Below are 8,670 nucleotides of genomic sequence, written 5' to 3'. Positions count from 1 at the left end.
CAAGTGATCTGCCCACCTTGGCGTCCCAAAGTGCTGGGATTACAGGCACGAGCCACTGTGCCCAGCCTCAGTTATTTTCTAGTAAACCAAACTTTAAGAAATTTGCAAAAGTGCAAAATAATGCCACTTCTTACTAATTATTTTTTGGAAAATATAGTTGTACATAAAAATATATATGTTAAAATGTACTGATTTTTTACTGTTATTTTTTATTTTGGTAAAATATACATAACATACAATTTACCATTTTAACCATTTTTTGGTGTACAGTTGAGTGGCCTTAAGTGCATTCACGTTGTTGTACCACCATCACCACCATCTATCTCCAGAAATTTTCATCTTCCCAAACTGAAACTCTGTACCAATTATACCAATTACACAATAACTCTCCATTCCTCTCTCTCCAGAGCCCCTACCAACTACAATTCTATTTTCTACCTCTATGAATTTGACTACTCTAGATGCCTCCCTCAAGTGCAATCATACAATGTTTGTCTTTTTCTGTCTGGCTTGTTTTACTTAACATAATGTCTCCAAGATGTATTCATGTTGTTACTGTTATTTTAAAATTAAATTAATGAATATAATTTTTAAAAATATCTTGGTCTTAATTTTTTTTTTTTTTTAAGAGAGAGGATCTTGTTCTGTTGCCCAGGTTGGTGCAGTGGTGTGATCATGGCTCACTGCAACTTTGAACTCCTAGCCTCAAGTGATTCTCTCACCTCAGCCCCCCAAGTAACTAGGGCTGCAGGCACACACCATCATGCCTGGCTAATTAAAAAAAAATTTTTTTGTAGAGATAGTGCACAGGCTGGTCTTGAACTCCTGGGCTCAAGTGATTCTCCTGCCTCGGCCTCCCAAAGTGCTGGGGATTACAGGCATGTGCCACCACATTTGGCCTAATTTTTTTCTTTTTGAGACAGAGTCTTGCTTTGTGGCCCATGCTGGAGTGCAGTGGTACCATCTCAGCTCACTGCAACCTTTGCCTCCGGGGTTCAAGTGATTCTTATGCCTCAGCCTCCTGAGTAGCTGGGATTACAGGCGTGGGTCACCATGCCCAGCTAATTTTTTGTAATTTTAGTAGACGTGGGGTTTCACCAGTTTGGCCAGGCTTGTTTTGAACTCCTGGCCTCAAGCGATCTTGAAGAGATCCCCACCATACTGTTTAATGAAGCTGTGGCCAGCTCAGAAATGAACTCTTATGTTAATTTACCCTCCTTTCCCGCCTCATTTGCCTATTCTGCACTCTTAATGTCCTCAGATTACACCTCTCAATAAAGTGCTGGTCCTTAAATTTGCTTAGGCTCTGTTTTCTAAATAACTCAGGCAAAGACAGTGCCCAAAACAGTCTAACCAGTGCTTAAGAAGATATTTTCTAAATAAACTAAGAAAAAAATTGGCTGTAAATATAGAAATATAAATAATTTTCCTTTAGTAAATTGAGAATTCATGACAATAGGAGCCCTAAAATTGAGATTTAAAAAAATAACACAAAACCTTCAGCATGTATAACATTGACATTTTGTAGGATATTTCCTTTTTTAAAATATAATGTTTATTATTTGGGATTTGTCTAATGTTTCCTCATGATTACATTCAAGTTCTGCATATCTAGCCAGCATGCTTCATAAGTGATACTGTGTCTTTCTTAGGGAATCACATTTACAGGTTCATATATTATGTCTGTAATATCAATTCATCATCTGGTCAAGACTGCTAATCCTTTTTTTTAACACGTGCATTTAAATGTCTCTACTTTTCTCATTATCATTGCATCATTATTATCCACCTCAAATAATATAGTAGGCTTCATTTTTATTGCTTCCTGTTTCAGCCTCCCATGACTACCAACTAAAAGGTAAGCATGACAGAGGCAAGGATGTTTGCCTGTTGTTTTCATGGATATAATATATTCCAAATGTGTGTACAGTGCCTACCACATATTTACTGAATGCATGAATGAACAGATGATGATTCAGATTAGTAGATTATTGGATAACAGAGAATTTATGTCCTTTATGACAGAACATTATTTTAATTTTTTAGAGACGAGATCTCACTATGTTTCACAGGCTGGTCTTGAACTCCTGAGCTCAAGCAATCTTCCTGCCTTGGCCACCCAAAGTGTTGGGATTACAGGCATGAGCCACCATGCCTAGCTGTGCCTAATTTATAAATTACATTTGATCATGGATACATATATATTTAGGAAAAACGTAGTATATATGGGGTTTGGTACTATCCACGGTCTCAGGCGTCCACTGGGGGTCTTGGAATGTATCACCCTCAGATAAGGACGGACTACTACTACAAAATAATAGCCTTACAATTTTTTCCATTTCTCTGTATGTTTATAATCGACAGTAAGAGAGCTTTAATGTTTTGACAAACATTTTAAAGGTCACTGGATAGTCATAATTGTTCCACCGATTATTATTATTATTATTATTTTTTAAGACAGAGTCTTGCTCTGTCACCAGGCTGGAGTGCAGTGGCATGATTTCAGCTCACTGCAACTTCTGCCTCCCAGGTTCAAGGAATTCCCTTGCCTCAGCCTCCCAAGTAGCTGGGATTACAGGCACGTGCCACCATGCCTGGCTAATGTTTTGTATTTTAGTAGAGACGGGGTTTCACCACGTTGGCGAAGATTGTCTCCATCTCCTGACCTCGTGATCCACCTGCCTTGGCCTCCCAAAGTGCTGGGATTACAGGCATGAGCCACCGCGCCCAGCCTTCATTGATTATTAAAATCACTTTGCACAGTTTCAGCTTGCACTCTCATTTTTTTGGTTCTGCACTGCCTGCACTCCCTGCATTCAAGGGAAGGTGCAAGTTAAATGCTTAAAAATGAAAAACAGAATGCTCTTACCATAGACATGATCTGAAGAAAATGAAGAAAGACTGACTGGAGATGATAAGCTGTAGACATTAGCCTCCCATTTGGATCAGTCCCAAATCTATATCTCCAGCTTGAGTTTCCAAGTGACTTTTGGGCACTCTACCAGCACTTAGTATGCAATACATCCAAAACTGAACTTCATCCTAACCCTCCCAACCTACCAAAAAGCGCCAAGCAACTTGATTCTCTATCATAGAGTATCAGTTAGGATTAGTTTTGATGGCTAAACAGAGACCTGAAATAACAGTAGCTTAAGCAAAGTAAAGATTAATTTTTCTATCAAAATAAAACTCTAGGGTTAGGCAACCCAGTTGCGAATTAACCCAGGGCTAATTCCAGTATGAAGAATCACCAATTATCAGGAATCTAGGCCTTTCCTATTTTTTGTTCTATAATCCTTACCATGAAGCTTTTTTATCTTCAAGTTACCTCGTGGTCACAAACCAGCTGTGGGTGCTCTAACCTTGACATTCCAGGCAGAAAGAAGGAAGGTAAAGAAAAAGTGCTGCCACCCTGCTATTCAATATACTTTAGAGAGCTCTCATGGATGCCCCATTCCGAAATGTCTGCTTATGTCTTATTAGACAATCCTATCTATAATGGAGACAGAGAAACGTGGTTTTTAGCTGGGCATGTTGCTATCTTTTATATTAATACTATATAGGTCAGTTACATAGAAAATGGGTAGAATGAATATTAGGCAAGCAATTAGTGGTCTCTTGTCAGACATCTTTAATGATCCTACTATTCACCTAGTCATCAAGCCAGAGACTTGGGGATTATCTGAGACTCTTCTATCTCCCTCACTGCCCGTATCCAAGGTTAGTTTATTATACTTTCTAAATATCTTTCGCATTTGGAACTCCACTTTTTTCTTTGATGCTCTATTGCCTAGAATAGTACATGACACAGATTGTTGACGTTTATAAATGTTTGTAAATTCTGATTCAATAGCTACTTTTCCTACAACTGGGGGAAGTTATCTCAGTGAACTTTACATCAGAGTCTTCAAACAATATTCAAAGAACATTCCTATTATATTATAAAGTGTAATTTCTGAAGTTCTTAAAGTTACAAAGCAATTTCCTATTCTCCGATACTAGTGGGAATTGAATTAGTTATTCAATTTCAACAATATGAAACGTACTCCCCTCTCTGATATTTAATGTTACTTAATTGTGTAACTTTGTCTGTTAGTAGCTTCTGTCTCTTACACTCTCTCCTCCAGAAGTCCTCTATGGGACTTCCCTCAACATTCCCATTAGTGCATGAGTGTGTGGTGGTGGCCTCACGAATCTTGTTCCTTACGAAGTCAAAATGTCAGACATCTCAGTGGCAGGTATGAAAAACAGTAACTCTGTCCCTGCTGAGCCACCTGCTGAATATTCCATATGCCAGGTGCTAATTTTAGGAGAAAGAAAGGAAAGTTTAAAAATGTATTCTCTTCTCACTGCTCAGCAAGAGCCTCCTTTCCTTTTCTTCTCAAGCAGCTGCAGCAGAAGTTTACGTGAATGCAAAATACAAGCGGTATTAGAAACAAGGCATAATTTAAAAGAATTCACCAGATGACTTAAACAAATAAACCTATTGGGTTAAGCTTATTGTTCTGGAGAGACTAAACACTGTGACTGGCCTTGGGTTGATGGAATTCACTGGAATAGAGCAGGGCTGACAAATTGGGATAAAATATTTGGCAGTTGTACTTTGTCTGAGGACAAATGACCAGCTTACTTTAAATTCATTTTCTGCAGCTGGTGAGTGGGTGGCCAGGTCTGCATCATACCTATTGTAGCCGAGTAAGTAACATTTCTTGACTTTGACAGGCTGCCCCCATTTGATTAGATATTTTACAAAACAATGTACACTGTAGATCATTTTCAAAATGTTTTTGTTTCTCCAATTCCTGACATTCTGGTATAAATGAAGACCTCTGCAAGCTCTGAACATGCTCAGAGAATGGGTTGTTTTGACAAGCTGGAAAATAGACCATTTGCCAGCGGTCTGCAATCCAGAGCTTTAATAGTAGTCATATTACAAATGCTATTTTATCTTTGCCTTTACCATATTCCTTTATAGCTCTAAATATTTTATTTGCTCAAATAATTGTTTGAACACAGCAGCATTGGAGTGGGCAGTGGGAGCAAAAACACAAAGACCATTGTTGCAATTTCTTACTGCATTTGACATCATAATTTTATTCATTTGCTTTTTCAAACTAAAATTTCATGCAAAATTGATGCCATTTCAACATGAATATGATTCTATATAATAAGTTAAATGTGTAGAAATTCGGATATCTAGAAGTTATGAAACAAGGAATCAGTTAGGTATACAAAAGCTGATGACTCACTATAGAAATATTCTTGGCCTCCTGTGCTGTGTATTAGCAACCATGGCCTACCCCAATTCCCATTTCCTTTAGTTGTGGAAGTTCTTGTAACTGCTTCTCCCTATGTTTATTTACTGCTCTTTTTTTCTTTTTTTTAAATCAATGCCTCTGTGATGTTTCCTCATCTCCTAACATTTCTATTTACTCATTCTAGAAGCCAGACATCTGCAGAAAGTGCTAGCTAATCAGTTAAGAATTATTCTTTATCCTTTTAGCATTTGTGTTAAATGTAAATGTAATCCTAGGCATCTTATACTTTAATTTGGGGGCTTATTTTGGAGATTTATTATTATTTTGTCAGTAATTATATTTGGAACTTTTCTTTCATTCTTAAATCTGATTTTATTTTTATTATTTATATATTCTTTTGAGACAAGGTCTCACTTGGTGCCCAGACTGGAGTGCAGTGGTGCGATCTTGGCTCACTGAAATCTCCACCTCCACCTCCTGGCTCAAGCGATCCTCTTGCCTTAGCCTCCCAAGTTACTAGAACTACAGGTGTGCACCACTACGCCCCGCTAATTTTTGTATATTTTTGGTAGGGGTAGAGACAGGGTTTTGCCATATTGCCCAGGCTGGTCTTGAACTCTTGGGCTTAAGTGATCCACCTGCTTGGGCCTTGCGAAGTGCTGGGATTACAGGCGTGAACCACTGCAACTGGCCCAAATCTGACTTTATGATTGAAGATAGATCTTCCTAAGAGACTGCTTTTTCCCATAAAAATAATTATTTTAGGAAGAGCAAATAAAAATTTAAATAAAAGGAGCCTCTAATTGACCTTCAACTGATAGTCACAATTTTGCAAAGGAGAGGAGCCTATCAGCTCTCTCATTCCTACCTCACATCTTCCCCACTTACGGCAGCATGGTCTTGGGCCAGTTATTTAACATTTCTGAACCTCCATTCGCTTATCTGTGAAATGTGGATGAGAATAGTACCTACCACTACGGTGTTTATAAGGATTAAGAGTTAATGTGTACAGGCCGGGAGCAGTGGCTCAGGCCTGTAATCCCTGCACTTTGGGAGGCCGAGGTGGGCAGATCACGAGGTCAGGAGATCGAGACCATCCTGGCTAACACAGTGAAACCCCGTCTCTACTAAAAATACAAAAATAAAAATAAAAAAATTAGCCGAGCGTGGTGGTGGGCACCTGTAGTCCCAGCTACTCAGGAGGCTGAGGCAGGAGAATGACGTGAACCCAGGAGGCAGAGCTTGCAGTGAGTCGCGATAGCTCCCCTGCACTCCAGCCTGGGTGACAGAGCAAGAGTCCGTCTCAAAAAATAAAAAAAAAAAAATTAAATTAAGAGTTAATGTATACAAAGTGCAATGAACCACACCTGGCACCTAATAAAAGTTCCAAAAAATATTAGCTATTGTGATTGTCAAATTACCTCTATATAGATACATTTTCCTATCCTTTCTACTTTTCTTTCTCCTTCCCACATCAGCTTGTGAGAGAACAAGTCACTTCTAAGGATGCTAGGAGATTAGGAAGTGTGACCTGAAGCTGTGGTCACAGTCTAATCGTTTTGATAAACCCAAATGTTTAAATCCCAAAGAAAAAAAAGTTCACCAAGACTGCCATATTGCACAACTCCAGGGGGTGCCATCCACCTGGCAGAGTGACTGCTGTTCCTGAAATTGTGCAGTGGACAATCCATGTAGCTATACATGGTAGCTCTGCATCCCACCATTCAATTACTTTGTTTATTTTCCTCACAATTCATTGTTTTCTGTTTCACGTAAAGTTATGCGTGCATAATGACATTTCGGTCAATGATGGACTGTGCACTGTGTTTAGGGTGGTGGTCCCATAAGATTATAATACGGCATTTTAACTATGCCTTTTCTATGGTTAGCTATGTTTAGAAACACAAATACTTACACTGTGTTATAATTGCCTACAATATTCAGTACAGTAACATGCTGTCCAGGTTTGAAGCCTCGGAGCAATAGGCTATAACATATAGCCTAGGTGTGTAGTGGGTTATATCATCTAGGTTTGTGTAAATACATTCCATGATGTTCACACAATGACGAAATCACCTAGTCAGGGATTTTTCAGAATGCATCCCCATCGTTAATGCATGAATGTATGTGTAGTTACATACACTCACTGTATGACACACACACATGAAGCTTATCCATTGTTTTCCTTATACAAGTCTTTTTTTTTTCTTTCTAAAGGTGTTGACATTCAACTGGGAGTTATGTGTTTGTGTGCATCAAGGTTTATATTCACACCTATGTGAAGTATTAATAGTGATAGAAAAATGTAAGAAGTAAAGAATAAATTACATTTAACTGAGTTGAAATGCTCATAATTTATAAACATGATTGCTTTTTCTTCCCTCTATGAGATGATTACAAGTGGCTCAAAGCAAAGGATGTGAATAGAATCAAGATATTTAATTAATTGACCATTGAAGTGATAGGGGCTGATGGTAGATTTCCTGTCACTAAATGAAAGACATAGTCAAGCTGGGATAAATGGGATTGGCCAAATATCTCCACGATGTGTATGTCCGCTTTCTGTCATGTGTCTGTGGACACTGCCGGTGATTTGAATCAATATAACTTTTTTTATTATTGTAAATAAAATGCTTCATTTAGTTAGTTCTTTCTCTGACGTGAGGAAAAATTGTTCTCTGATGAACTACTTCAACAAATATCCATTGCATTTTGAATACTGTGACAGTTTTATTTGAATTTATGACCAATAATAGAACTACATACAGGTGGTACTGAATTTCTACAAGATCCTCACTGCCATTTAAGCAACACAGATGTTTCCTTTATTCTTAATGAGTTAATCCCACTGCCATTCAAGCACAAGGAAGAAAGAGAAGGCGCCCAAAGGCCTATGTAGCTAAAGGGAGTAGAATAAGCAAAAAGCCTAGCTAATCTACAAATTTGATAATTCACCCTTGAATAATTGAAAGTTTGATATATTTGCATCAGGAATGTGTAAATCAAGAGCACCGAAGTTCAACACATGCTGTGCTAAAATTAAAACAGTACTCAGATGGACTGAACCATGATTTATGATGTGCTTTTTTCAGTCTTTGGCATAGAATTTCGCTACTTACAAAAGAATCACAATGGAAAATACATAAAACTGTAGCTTTCCTTCTTGAGATGAATATTCTGCATATAATAATCTCTTGCTTCTTAAGTTACCATTCAGTTCACTTCAACAGTCATCTACTGAGCACCTTATTATGCTATTTTTGAGGATTCAAAGATGAATAAAACATAATCCCTTTCTTAAGTTGTTTTCTCTCAATCCAAAGGATTGAAATAAAGTCAGGTGATAAAGGTATTGGAGAGGCATGAAATAAGGTGTGAAAGGACGTAGGGCAGACATTTGGGTCTTATTCTT

This window comes from Pongo abelii, chromosome 16, assembly GCF_028885655.2.
Source record: "Pongo abelii isolate AG06213 chromosome 16, NHGRI_mPonAbe1-v2.0_pri, whole genome shotgun sequence".
NCBI lineage: Eukaryota > Metazoa > Chordata > Mammalia > Primates > Hominidae > Pongo > Pongo abelii.
This window is presented reverse-complemented; position numbering follows the sequence as displayed.